Below are 11,243 nucleotides of genomic sequence, written 5' to 3' on the forward strand. Positions count from 1 at the left end.
ACCTCCACACCTGGCAATTGTATTTAATTTAATGCTACATTAGAAAAGAAAATAAACTTGGAGAGGTACAAAAGTATGTGGCTTCATAAAGATGGAGAAGAATTGAGATGCCATGTAATTTAAAGTTGGTTTGCTCTGCATCAGGTGAAGGACTACATGCATCAAGGCCAACAGTGGTGATTATTAGACAGTGGGATTCACACACCAGTGAGGAGTTTAAAAACCAATTCAAGGAGCATTGGCTACCGCTGACCTCTTGGCTAGGTAGCACAGGCAAGAAGCTGTAAGTGCCTAAAACCTCTCCACACACAGTTTACAAAAGCAATCCTGAAACCAATGTTCTCAGTGTGGACGTCTGCTCTTGGGAGGTGATCTTCGTGCTGTGATAATTGATCACTCTCTCCCCTGCTGGATCGTTTCCTTTGACAGAAGAGTATTTTCTTCTTCAGTGTTAATTTACTTCAATTTTTGTTTGTTAGACGTCTTCACTTCTGACAAGTCTGGCTTACCACTCATCTTGACTGAAAGACTGAAGAATTCCAGACTCCTGCTCTAACATGGGAGGGTCTCGGTCTACTTAGGCTGCTCTGACAAATTACCATAAGCAGTGTAGCTTGTAAATAACAGAACTTACCTCTCATAGTCCTGGCATCTCGAAGTTCAACATCAGGCTCAGTTTCTGGTAAGGGCCTGCCTGCTTCCTGGCTGAGTTGGAACATCCTCTGTGTGTCTCCATGCATGAAAAATGGCAAGGTGAACTGGCTCAGCAAACTTACCTGTTACTCCATTTTGTTCAGAGCCATTTTAGCAGCAAGTTTGCTCCACACCAAAAGGAAAAGGTGGGGCAACCTTGGATCTTGGGAAATTGTCCTAGCCATGGACCATGGAATGTGCTAATTCCAGACATTTTACATCTGGCTAACCAGCTTGTTTTTGCTTCTGTAATCCGATCGCTATTCTGGGTCACCTTGACACAGGGCATAAGACCACCCTGTTATCCTGTTATTGTCTGATCACCGGTAACTGCTGATTCCAGCTCTCTTACTATACTTGTTATGGCTAGGAAGTTGACTAATTTTAAAATTACAAAGTTGATTGCCAAGTTATATGACTGTATCACTTGTCTGTATAATGATTGGTTGTTGATTAATGGATTCAAAGTTCTGCTATGCTGTACAAACCTGGTTGGTTCACAAATGTCCTGTTTGAATAATATTTCTGTAATCCTATAAAAACTCTGACCGACAATCATCAGAGCTGCTTCTACTCCCGAGATAGACAGCCTGGCTGGTCAAAAAATAAAATTTATGACTGTATCACTTGTCTGTATAATGATTGGTTGTTGATTAATGGATTCAAAGTTCTGCTATGCTGTACAAACCTGGTTGGTTCACAAATGTCCTGTTTGAATAATATTTCTGTAATCCTATAAAAACTCTGACCGACAATCATCAGAGCTGCTTCTACTCCCGAGATAGACAGCCTGGCTGGTCAAAAAATAAAATTTACAATTTACCTTTTCTTAAACCTAGGTGGTTGTGAGGTGTGGGTTGTGTAGTCAATTGACAGATGCCTTCTCATGTGACACCCTGAGGGACACTATCCTTTCTTTTGTACAATTCTTTCTTTTTTCTATTCAGTCTCATGTAGCCCAGGCTACCCTTGAACTCATTATATAGCTGAGGATGCCTTTAAACTTCTGACCCTCTTACCTCTGCCTCCAAAGCACTGGGATTTCAAATATGAACCACCATGCCCATTTAAAAAAATAAAAATAAAAACCTGGCCGGGCGTGGTGGCGTACTCCTTTAATCTCAGCACTCGGGAGGCAGAGGCAGGCGGGATCTCTGTGAATTCAAGGCCAGCCTGGTCTACATAGTGAGTTCCAGGACACCTGGGGCTACAGGGAGACCATGTCTCAAAAGGCCCCCCCCCCTAAAAAACCTAGACATCCTGGTGTGATGACACACACCTTTACTTCCAGTACTAGGGAAGTAGAAGCAGGGAGCGATCTCTATGAGCTCCAGACCAGCCAGGGTTACATAGCAGGTTCTAGGCCAGTTAGGGCAAAAGGGAGATCCTATCTAAAAAATACCCAAAATAATAATAAAAACAAATGAACAGATTTAAAGAGTGTGGGAGGCACACAAACTTGAGTTTTACACTTGCCCTATAGCCCAGTTCCTTTCCCAGGCAGAAAGCCAAGAGGAACAAGAGCACCTGTCACCACAGAAATGTGTGTGTGCAATCAGCAGCCAAAGGTGAAGATCTAAGGGTCCAATCCACATTATTATACAGCCTTGAAGAGGAGTGATGCTCTGAAACACCCCACAGTGTGGTCCTGAGGACATTGTGATCAGTGAGAGACCCAGATACAAAAGGTCACGCAGTGTGGGACTCCATGACAGGGAATATCCAGAGCAGAATCCAGAAAAAGGAAGTGGATCCCAGCAGTGCAAAATACCAAAAAAAATAAATAAAAAATGTCCTGAGGGGCAAAGATTCAGGAACAGTGCAGATTAAAGGGGACAAGAGACTCATGACATCTAACTGCAGTGTCACTTTAACCAAAGACAATGGGGTCACTGGCCACCTCTGTCTAAGGTGCCAGCAGTGCAAAATACCACAAAAAATAAATAAAAAATGTCCTGAGGGGCAAAGATTCAGGAACAGTGCAGTTAAATTAAAGCGGACAAGAGACTCATGACATCTAACTGTAGTGTCACTTTAACCAAAGACAATGGGGTCACTGGCCACCTCTGTCTAAGGTCTGCAGGTTGTGGAAAAGCAATAGCCCTTTGCTAAATTTTGGAGCACACGCTATAGTACTGGGGTGTAAGAGAAGACCTTCTCTTGTCTTAGGTGATGTCCACTAAAGCTTAAGGAGCAAGGAACAATGTACAATATATGTGTAGTTCTTAGAACAATGCCTGGCATGTAGCTCTACATGAGTTTTGGAAATTATTTCTGAGTTTTTTTTTTTTTCTTCTTTCTTTTCTTTTTTTCCAAATACTGAATTCTGTGTAGGATGTAGCATCCTGAAGCAGGGAAGGATTTTTTTCCATACTGAATTCTGTGTAGGAGCGAACAGCCCTGTCCTGACCATCAGCCATGTTGCAGGAAGCCCCTGCTAATCTAACAGCTTTGCTTTTCTTGAATTCTGTGTAGGAGTGAACAGCCCTGTCCTGACCCTCATCAGCCATGTTGCAGGAAGCCCCTGCTAATCTAACAGCTTTGCTTTTCCTGTTTCCTGTTTGCCAGGGTTTGCTTTCTAATCTTCTGCAGTTCTGGAAAATACTTGAAAGTTTGCTTTGCTCACACTGCATGCCCTTGCTCCCTGGTTCCTCGCACCCATGACTAGAGGTCAGATTTTTAAGGTCCTCATGTTAGTGCCTTGGGCCTGTACTGGGCAAGTGTACCTGCAGTGCCCAAAGCCGGACTCAGTGACTGGGACTCCATGGTCCCATCAGAGGAACCCTATGCTCAGCATGAAGAGGGGTTGTTTGCAGAGAGGAGTCCCAGAGATGCCCTTTATAGACTTTCCTGGTTCCTCTCCCCTGTGGGGATAAGATAATCAGGTGAGATATAGGAGGGATATAATTTAAAATGCTTACCTAATCTGTGTGTGGGTTCCCAATTCCTTGTGTGAAATGTCCTCTGGGACCCAGTTGGCCAGACGAGAGCTTGTCTTGCAAAACCCTTGTCAAGGAGCTGGGTGTGGTGGCACACGACAGCAAGTCTAGCAACTGGGAGGCCAAGGCAGGTAGATCACAAATCTGAGTCTGGCCTGGGCTACAGAATAAGTTTCAGCCCATCTTAGAGCTCAAAACAACATAACATCTCAAAAATAAATAAATAGGGACTGGAGAGGTGACTTGGTGGTTAAGAGCACTTGCTGCTCTTGCAGAAGACTTGGGTTCAGTTCCCAGCACCTACATGCCACTTCACAACTACCTGTTACTACAATTTCAGGGGATTCAACATGCTCTTCTGGCTTTTGTGGGTACCTGTACATATGTGGTACATATGCATACCCTCAGGCACACACACATACTCATAAAATAAGTAAATCTTTAAAAACAAATGAATAAATAAATTAATTAATAAAAATGTTCTTCCTCTTTCTGTCTCAGGAAGTTGGGGATCTGTGGTTAACTGTGGAGACATGACTGGGTCCAAGAACCACATTACACACGATCAATTCCAAAGATGGCACAGAAATTACATCAAGAAGTTCCGACCACAAAGATATGAATCCCTGAGGTCAACCCCAGGTTTCTGCGGAACATGAATCGTTTTAAGAAGCCTAATAACGAGGGCCCAAAGAAGATGTAGATAAATGATGCCAAGGTCAAGAGTACATGTGCTGCGGCTATTGAGGCCCTGGTAAAGCCCAAAGACGCTAAAGCCAAGATTTGCAGAATATCAACTGGTATGCCTGCAGTGCCCACCCCAAGCCTGACAGCATGCTCAAGCCCACGTTACCAAAGGTCACATGCTCTGTTAACTAAAGGTCAAGGCCCAACCAAAGCCCAAGCTGCACTTCCATCTCTAGCTCTGGCTTCAGCTCAGGCTCCCTAAGGTGCCCAGGTCCCTGTAAAGGACTCATAGTAAAGGTTTCAGTCTGCGAGTGTGAGGACATATGGGCTATGGTGATCCTTGTTCCCCAGCTGTCATCTGCAGGTGATGGTGAGAGAGATAGAGAGATAGAGAGAGAGAAGGAGAAGGAGGAGGAGGAGGAGGAAGAGGAGGAGGAGGTGGAAGAGGAGGAGGAGGAGGTCGAGGAGACGGAGGAAGCGGAGGAGATGGTGGAGGAGGTGGGAGCGGAGGAGATGGTGGAGGAGGTGGAAGAGGAGGAGATGGAGGAGGCAGAGGAGGATGAGATCACTAGGCTCCTCCCTCACCAATGTTCTATAAGGACCTGAGAGACCACAGACCAGCCAAGCTGCCTGGAGGAGACAATGGTCACAGGGGAGCTTGAGGTGGCTGTTGTAAGGAGGAGGAGGAAGAGGAAGAGGAGGAGGAGGAGGAAGAAGGAAGGAAGGAAGGAAGGAAGGAAGGGAAGAAAGAAAGCAAAAGATAGACTAGGGATGTAGCTCAGCGCTATAGCCCTTGGCTAGCGTGTCCTAAGACCTGTTTTGTTGGCAGCAATTTACCAAGAAGTTCTGATTTCCTTGCCAGCCAGCCAAGGCAAACACAGGTTCTTTTACTCCTATGTTATTTACCTATATTAGCTCTCAGATCACACATTACACATCACACAGGAAATCTGTCTATATGTTTGATCCCTACCATTGCCAGCCAGCCAACCAACCAACCAACCAACCAACCAACCAACCAACCAACAAACAATCCTTGTCATGTATGGATGGCAAATCCTGAAAGTAGTTCTCAGTGACTTTTTCTCTGGACTATGTGGTTGTGGTTGTCTTGGTTTGTTGGTTGCTCCTACATAAAACATAGTTACTCAGCTTCACTGTAAGAAAAGCTAACATTTTACATGAATGTGTAACTAGTCCAGGGCCCCATACACTTGCACCACAGTGAGGTCTTTAGAGTACTCAGGGTTAAAAAAAAAATCACAATCAAATATGCTTTCTGTTCTTTTAAACTTAAGTAGAAAGAAGTCTGTTAATGGGAAGAATGAAAAAATGATTTGCCCCTCCTGGATCTGTATATGCTGGAGACAGAGAAGGACATTGTAGAGGTTGTGCTGACTGCAAAAGGTAGGAGGGTATGCTGGGTGTCACAGTGCACGCCTTCTAAAAATCATTTATTTTATGTGTATGAGTATTATGCCTGCATGCATGTAAGTGCACCCATGTTGTGCAGTGCCCACAGAGGTCAGAAGAGAGTGTTGGATCCTTTGGAACTAGAATTATGGATAGTTATTAGTTGCCCTATGGGTACTGGGATTAAAGCCTGGGTCCTCTGCAAGAACAGCCAGTGTTCTTAACCACTTAACCACTCTTCAGTTCTGACACATGCTTTTAATCCCAGCACTTAGCAGGCAGATCTCTGTGAAATCGAGGCCACCCTAGTCTACAAAGTAAGCTCTAGGCCAGACCAGCTGTAACTACAAGGAGACCTTGTCTTGAAAAAAGGTAGGAAGGTGTGCTTCTGGGGCGTCAAGACTGATGTCAGCGTTACTTAAGGCAATATCTCTCAGAGGTCGAGATGAGAGCATTGGTAACTAACACTGAGTCTCCTTCATGCATTCAAACTACTGATAATTGGGGCTAGAGGGATGGCTTGGTGGTTAAGAGTGCATGTTACTTTGGCAGAGGACCAGAGTTTGATTCCCAGCTCCCACATTGGGCAGCTCACAACCATCTGTAACTCCAGCTCCAGGAGGACCTGATGCCTTTGATCTCTGAGGGCACCTGCATTCATGCGCACATTCCCTTCCCCATATACATAATTAAAAATAAAATAAATCTTGGGGCTGGAGAAATGGCTCAGCAGTTAAGAACACTGGCTGTTCTTGGAGAGGACCCAGGTTCAAATCCTAGCACCCACATGGCAGCTAACAACTGTCTATAACTCCAGTTCCAGGGGATCAGTTAGGCTCTTCTATCCTCTGTGGGCACTGCACAACACAGGTGCACTTACCTACATGCAGACAATATGGGCATACACATAAAATAAATAAAATATTATATTAAAGAATCTTGTAAAAATACTTATAATTCCTACATGATAATACTGTGACAGACGTGACTTCTTTTCAGTGTGTTGGCTAGTTTAGGACTAATTCTGTGTTTGGAGTTAAAAGGTTTTTATGGCCTCTCTAATTTGAGAGAGAGAGAGAGAGAGAGAGAGAGAGAGAGAGAGAGAGAGAAGTAAGGATGTCAAGGCAGTCCTATCTTGTTGGAATTCAATAATTGTGGTTTTTGTTTTGTATTAATGATATGACACTTCTTTTAAAAATAAGTCTAAGGGCTGGAGAGATGGCTCAGTGGTTAAGAGTATTGGCTGCTCTTGCAGAGGACCCAGGTTTGATTCCCAGTACCTACATGGCAGCTAACAACTGTCCATAACTTCAGTTCCAGGGGAATTCTATGCCTTCTTCTGACTTGTGTGGGCATTGCACAACATGGGTGCACACACACACACACACACACACACACACACATATACAGGCAATATACTTGTACATATAAAAATAAAATATTTTAAAAATAAAGTCCAAGTTAAAATGATTTCAGCTGGGCCTGGTGGTGCATACCTTTAATCCCAGCACATAGGTACACAGAGGCAGGGGGATCTCTGTGGGCTCATACGGAGTTCCAGGACAGCCAGAGCTACATAGTGAGACCCTGTCTCAAAAAACAAACAGGGCTGGAGAGATGGCTCAGCGGTTAAGAACACTGGTTGTTCTTGCAGAAGACCCAGGTTTGAATCTCAGCACCCATATGGCAGCTAACAACTGTCTGTAACTCCTGTTCCAGGGGATCAGACAGCCTCTTCTGACCTCCGTGGGCATTGTATAACACAGGTGCACCTACCTACATGCAGGCAACACATGCATACACATAAAATAAAAATAATAAAATATTTTTTAAAAAAACAACAACAAAACCTGATTTCTTTTCAAGAAAATGAGAAATAATTGCTCAGGAAGAGGGTATATAAGTAGCTGATATTTGATCAACAGAACTTTGAAGCAGTGGATCCCATCTAGGCTGCACAGAACTTCCTGAAAAGCTTTAGAAAAATCTAGAAGGTCAAGCCACGGTTCTAATCAATAGCATTAGAGAAACTAGCCATGTAAGCCCTGATGCAGATCTTTGAGAGTGACAGACCTTTTAACCCAGAGGTGCTTGGCTGATGGATTCAGGGGCCACACAAATGATAGTCACTAGAAGTCAGCCCTGGACAGTGGACTCTGTCTCACATCAATGATGATTTAAGACATGGAGACACACGGGCATCAGTAAAGTGAAAGCAGATTAAGGAAAATTAAGGAAAGGTGAGAGAATCACCAAGAGTTGGAATGGTTGCAAAAGAAGGAAAAAAAAAAACACCACCAACAAAAAACCATCACACTATTGTCTAACGGTTTTTCGTAGGATTTTGCCAGGAACTGGGCAAAGGCGGAGGTAATTTCCGTTGATTGGCTAATCATCTGAACATATTGTGGTCCAAGCCAGTGGGGGCTCACAAGCTCTTGGCATGTCCCCTTGGCTCAGTCAGGGAGATGATCACACACTGTTCATGCACCGCTTGCCCCATTAGGGGAGATACACATACATTGAATTTCTCTGTCCATCTTTGGCTTCTGTTCTGGTGACTTTGGCTTGTCTGCTGGCCTCTGGCCCTGGCTGGTGTTGCTAGTCACTGATCTTGCAAGTGTTGCTGGTCTGTAACCTTGGCTAGTGTCTTGCTGGCTAATTAACCTGTAATTACACTACGCTCTTTGCTCCCATGTGTGCATGGCCAGCTTATAGTTTTACTATGGACCTTTTCTCTTTACTGACTGTGAAGAGATAGCTCTTGCCTCACCTCATCTCCCAATCTCATACGGGATTGTGTTTCTGAAGAAATCGAGCTATATTGGCATACTGTGATTGATTCACCATTCTGAGTTCTGACAAGCAAGGGCTTGTGTGTGATTCCCTGTGGGCACTGGGTATAAGGAAAATATTTGGTAACATACTAAAACTGCTTGCATCAACTCATCTCTTGCTGTTTGGTGTGCCTGAGGGTCCCTCGTTGTTCTAAGGATTTTGGAGAGCATCCTCTGATTTTATTTTTGGGGTGAATCAAAGGCCAATATTTGGGAGACAAGTGTTGGTGGGAAAGAACCAGATTTATTTAAAGCTAACCCAAACACCATGGAAGGGCAGCTGTCTCCTCAGACCTCTGTGTTGGGGTGCTCAGGGATGCAAAGGGTTTATATGGGGAGGTACAGCTGGGAAGGAAGGCTACATGTGCAGCAGGGGCTTTGTCATTCAGGGTGTGTTTCTTTTTTTCTTTTTCTCTGATGCAACAGACCTTGACCTCCTGGGTCTGGTTCCTGTTTTTGTAAAAACAGACATACTGCTTTCCTGCAGGTTAAACTCACAGTAATTTATAGAGCTAAAGACTAAGGGGAGGGGTATGTGAGCACATGCATTTGTGATGTGTGTATGTATTTGTGTGTGTGTGTGTGTGTGTGTGTGTGTGTGTGTGTGCTTGCAAAGGTTATCAGGTAAACTCACAGTGGCTGCAAACTCAGTGCTTGGGGATTCTAATACAGAAGGATCTAGAGTTCAAGGCCAGCATGATTGCACATCTAGTTTGAGGCCAGCCTGAGCTACAGAGCAAGACCCTCGCTGAAAAAAAGAAACAAAGGTCATTAAATATCCTGCCTAGACTGGAAATCTAAAGAAAGATTTAGCATTGGGTTGGAGAGATGGCTCAGTGGCTAAGAACATTCGTTGCTCTTGCAGAGGACCCAGGTTTGGTTCTCAGCACCCACATGGTGGCTAACAATTGTCTGTAGTTCTAGGGGATCGCATACCTTCTTCTGGCCTCCACAGGCATTGTATAACATAGGTGTACGTACATACATGCAGGCAAAACATACATACACACAAAATAAATAATAAATAAAGGTTTAAAAGAAAGATTTAATGGTTTGAGTATGTAAGGTGGAGCTTCCCTTTAAGACTTAGAATGCTGGTCCAAAGGGAGACTAGGGAGATGGATGAGTGAGGGGAAGCTCACTTTGTCCCTGCCAGGGACAAAGTACTAAGGAGTTTCCCCACTGTAGTTTTCCAAGCACATCCTTTCCTTTCTGCTTTCTTCTCTGGAAACCAAACTTCTCCTGGTTGCTTGTGGCAAACAACTGCTTGGAAAACATCTCTTCACATCTTCAGTGCAGAAGTGCTCCTCAGCACCCTCCCCCTGGGGCCTAGAAGTTTGTCTCAGAGAGTTTAAAACACCATCACAGATGTCATGAGCATGCTTTGCCAGAAACATGGATGAATATGTTTGTGTCTTTCCACAGTGCCAGAATTTATTAACAGTAACCGATAAATCAATTTTTATGGCAGCAATTTGCCACGTAGTTCTGATTTCCTTGATAGCCAGCCAAGGCAAGCATGGGTTCTACTAACATTAACTCTCAAATCACATATTACTCAGAAAGAAATAAGATGAAATAAACCCTTTCCTCTCCAAGTGGGTTTTGGTCAGTGTTTTAATCACAGCAACAGAAGGAAGCTAGGACACAGTTTCCTCAGTCTGGTGTGCCTGATAAGTTTAGGTATGGTTTTCCTGATAGAGTTTTAACATGCCCACGAGCTGCTATAACCCCAGATTACTTTGATAAATGTATAAGGTGACACCATTTCTGCTTTTAGGAATAAGTTATTTATCAGTCTGCATCTCATGGGTGGTGTGGGACAGATGATGTTTATGTGTGCACCAAGGTGCAAAGTCCTCCTGCCTCTGTGTTTGCGCTCAAAATGGAGTCAAAAGCTGCTTGTAAAATGGAGTCTGGACCAGCCATTCACTAGCTGGGTGACCTTGGGTGTTTTACTTAGTATTTCTGATTTCAGTTGTTTTTTCTTTTTCTCATTTGACAAAATCTGAATAAAAATAGCATTTGTCTGATTGCATTGTTAGGTGGAGTAAAAAAATACATAAAGAGACCAAAACAGGCTTCACGTGGTGTTAGCCCTCATCATCTTCACCAGTGGCTTCCTCCTCTGTCTGTTTCTGTCTCTCTCTCTCTCTCTCTCTCTCTCTCTCTCTCTGTCTCTCTCTTTCTCTGTCTCTCTGTCTCTATGTACTTCTTCCTTCCCTTTCTCTCTGTCTCTGTCTCTCTCTCCCCTACTCTCTCACTCTGTTTTTCTGTCTCTCTTCCTTCCCTTCTCCTCCTTCTTCTCTCTCATTCATTCAACAACACAGAATATCACTATGACTATGGACCAGATGCTGCTCTGACTGTGGGATTACAGTGATGAATCTAATCACGTCTCTGTCCTTGTGATGTCCATGCTCAGGGGAGAGGTGAGTGGAGACAAGTCAATAAACATGATGAAGCAATAGTTTCAGATAGAGAGCCCCGGACAGATCATCTGAGAGAGAGCACTCAGCCCATCAGAGGCCTTTACATTTTTTCCTTTTTTTTTTTTTTGAGACAGGGTCTCCCTGTAGCCCCAGCTGGCCTGGAACTTGCCTTGTAGACCAGGCTGGCCTTGATCTCACAGAAATCTACCTGCCTCTGCCTCCAAGTCTGGGATTAAAGGTAA

The 11,243-nt window shown here is 44.0% G+C and overlaps 1 protein-coding gene across 1 annotated transcript in view; it reads right to left on the reverse strand.

Moving 5' to 3' along the window:
• Slc16a14 (solute carrier family 16 member 14) overlaps positions 1–779 on the reverse strand; it is a 30,705-nt gene extending 29,926 nt beyond the window's left edge. The window contains exon 1 of the mRNA XM_017800961.2: positions 635–779. The gene's annotated coding sequence lies outside the window, so the exon portion shown is untranslated. The remainder of the gene's footprint in view (positions 1–634) is intronic.
• Between the last annotated feature and the right edge of the window lie 10,464 nt (positions 780–11,243).

Source organism: Nannospalax galili, unplaced genomic scaffold, assembly GCF_000622305.1.
Source record: "Nannospalax galili isolate Female #2095 unplaced genomic scaffold, S.galili_v1.0 scaffold220, whole genome shotgun sequence".
Lineage (NCBI taxonomy): Eukaryota > Metazoa > Chordata > Mammalia > Rodentia > Spalacidae > Nannospalax > Nannospalax galili.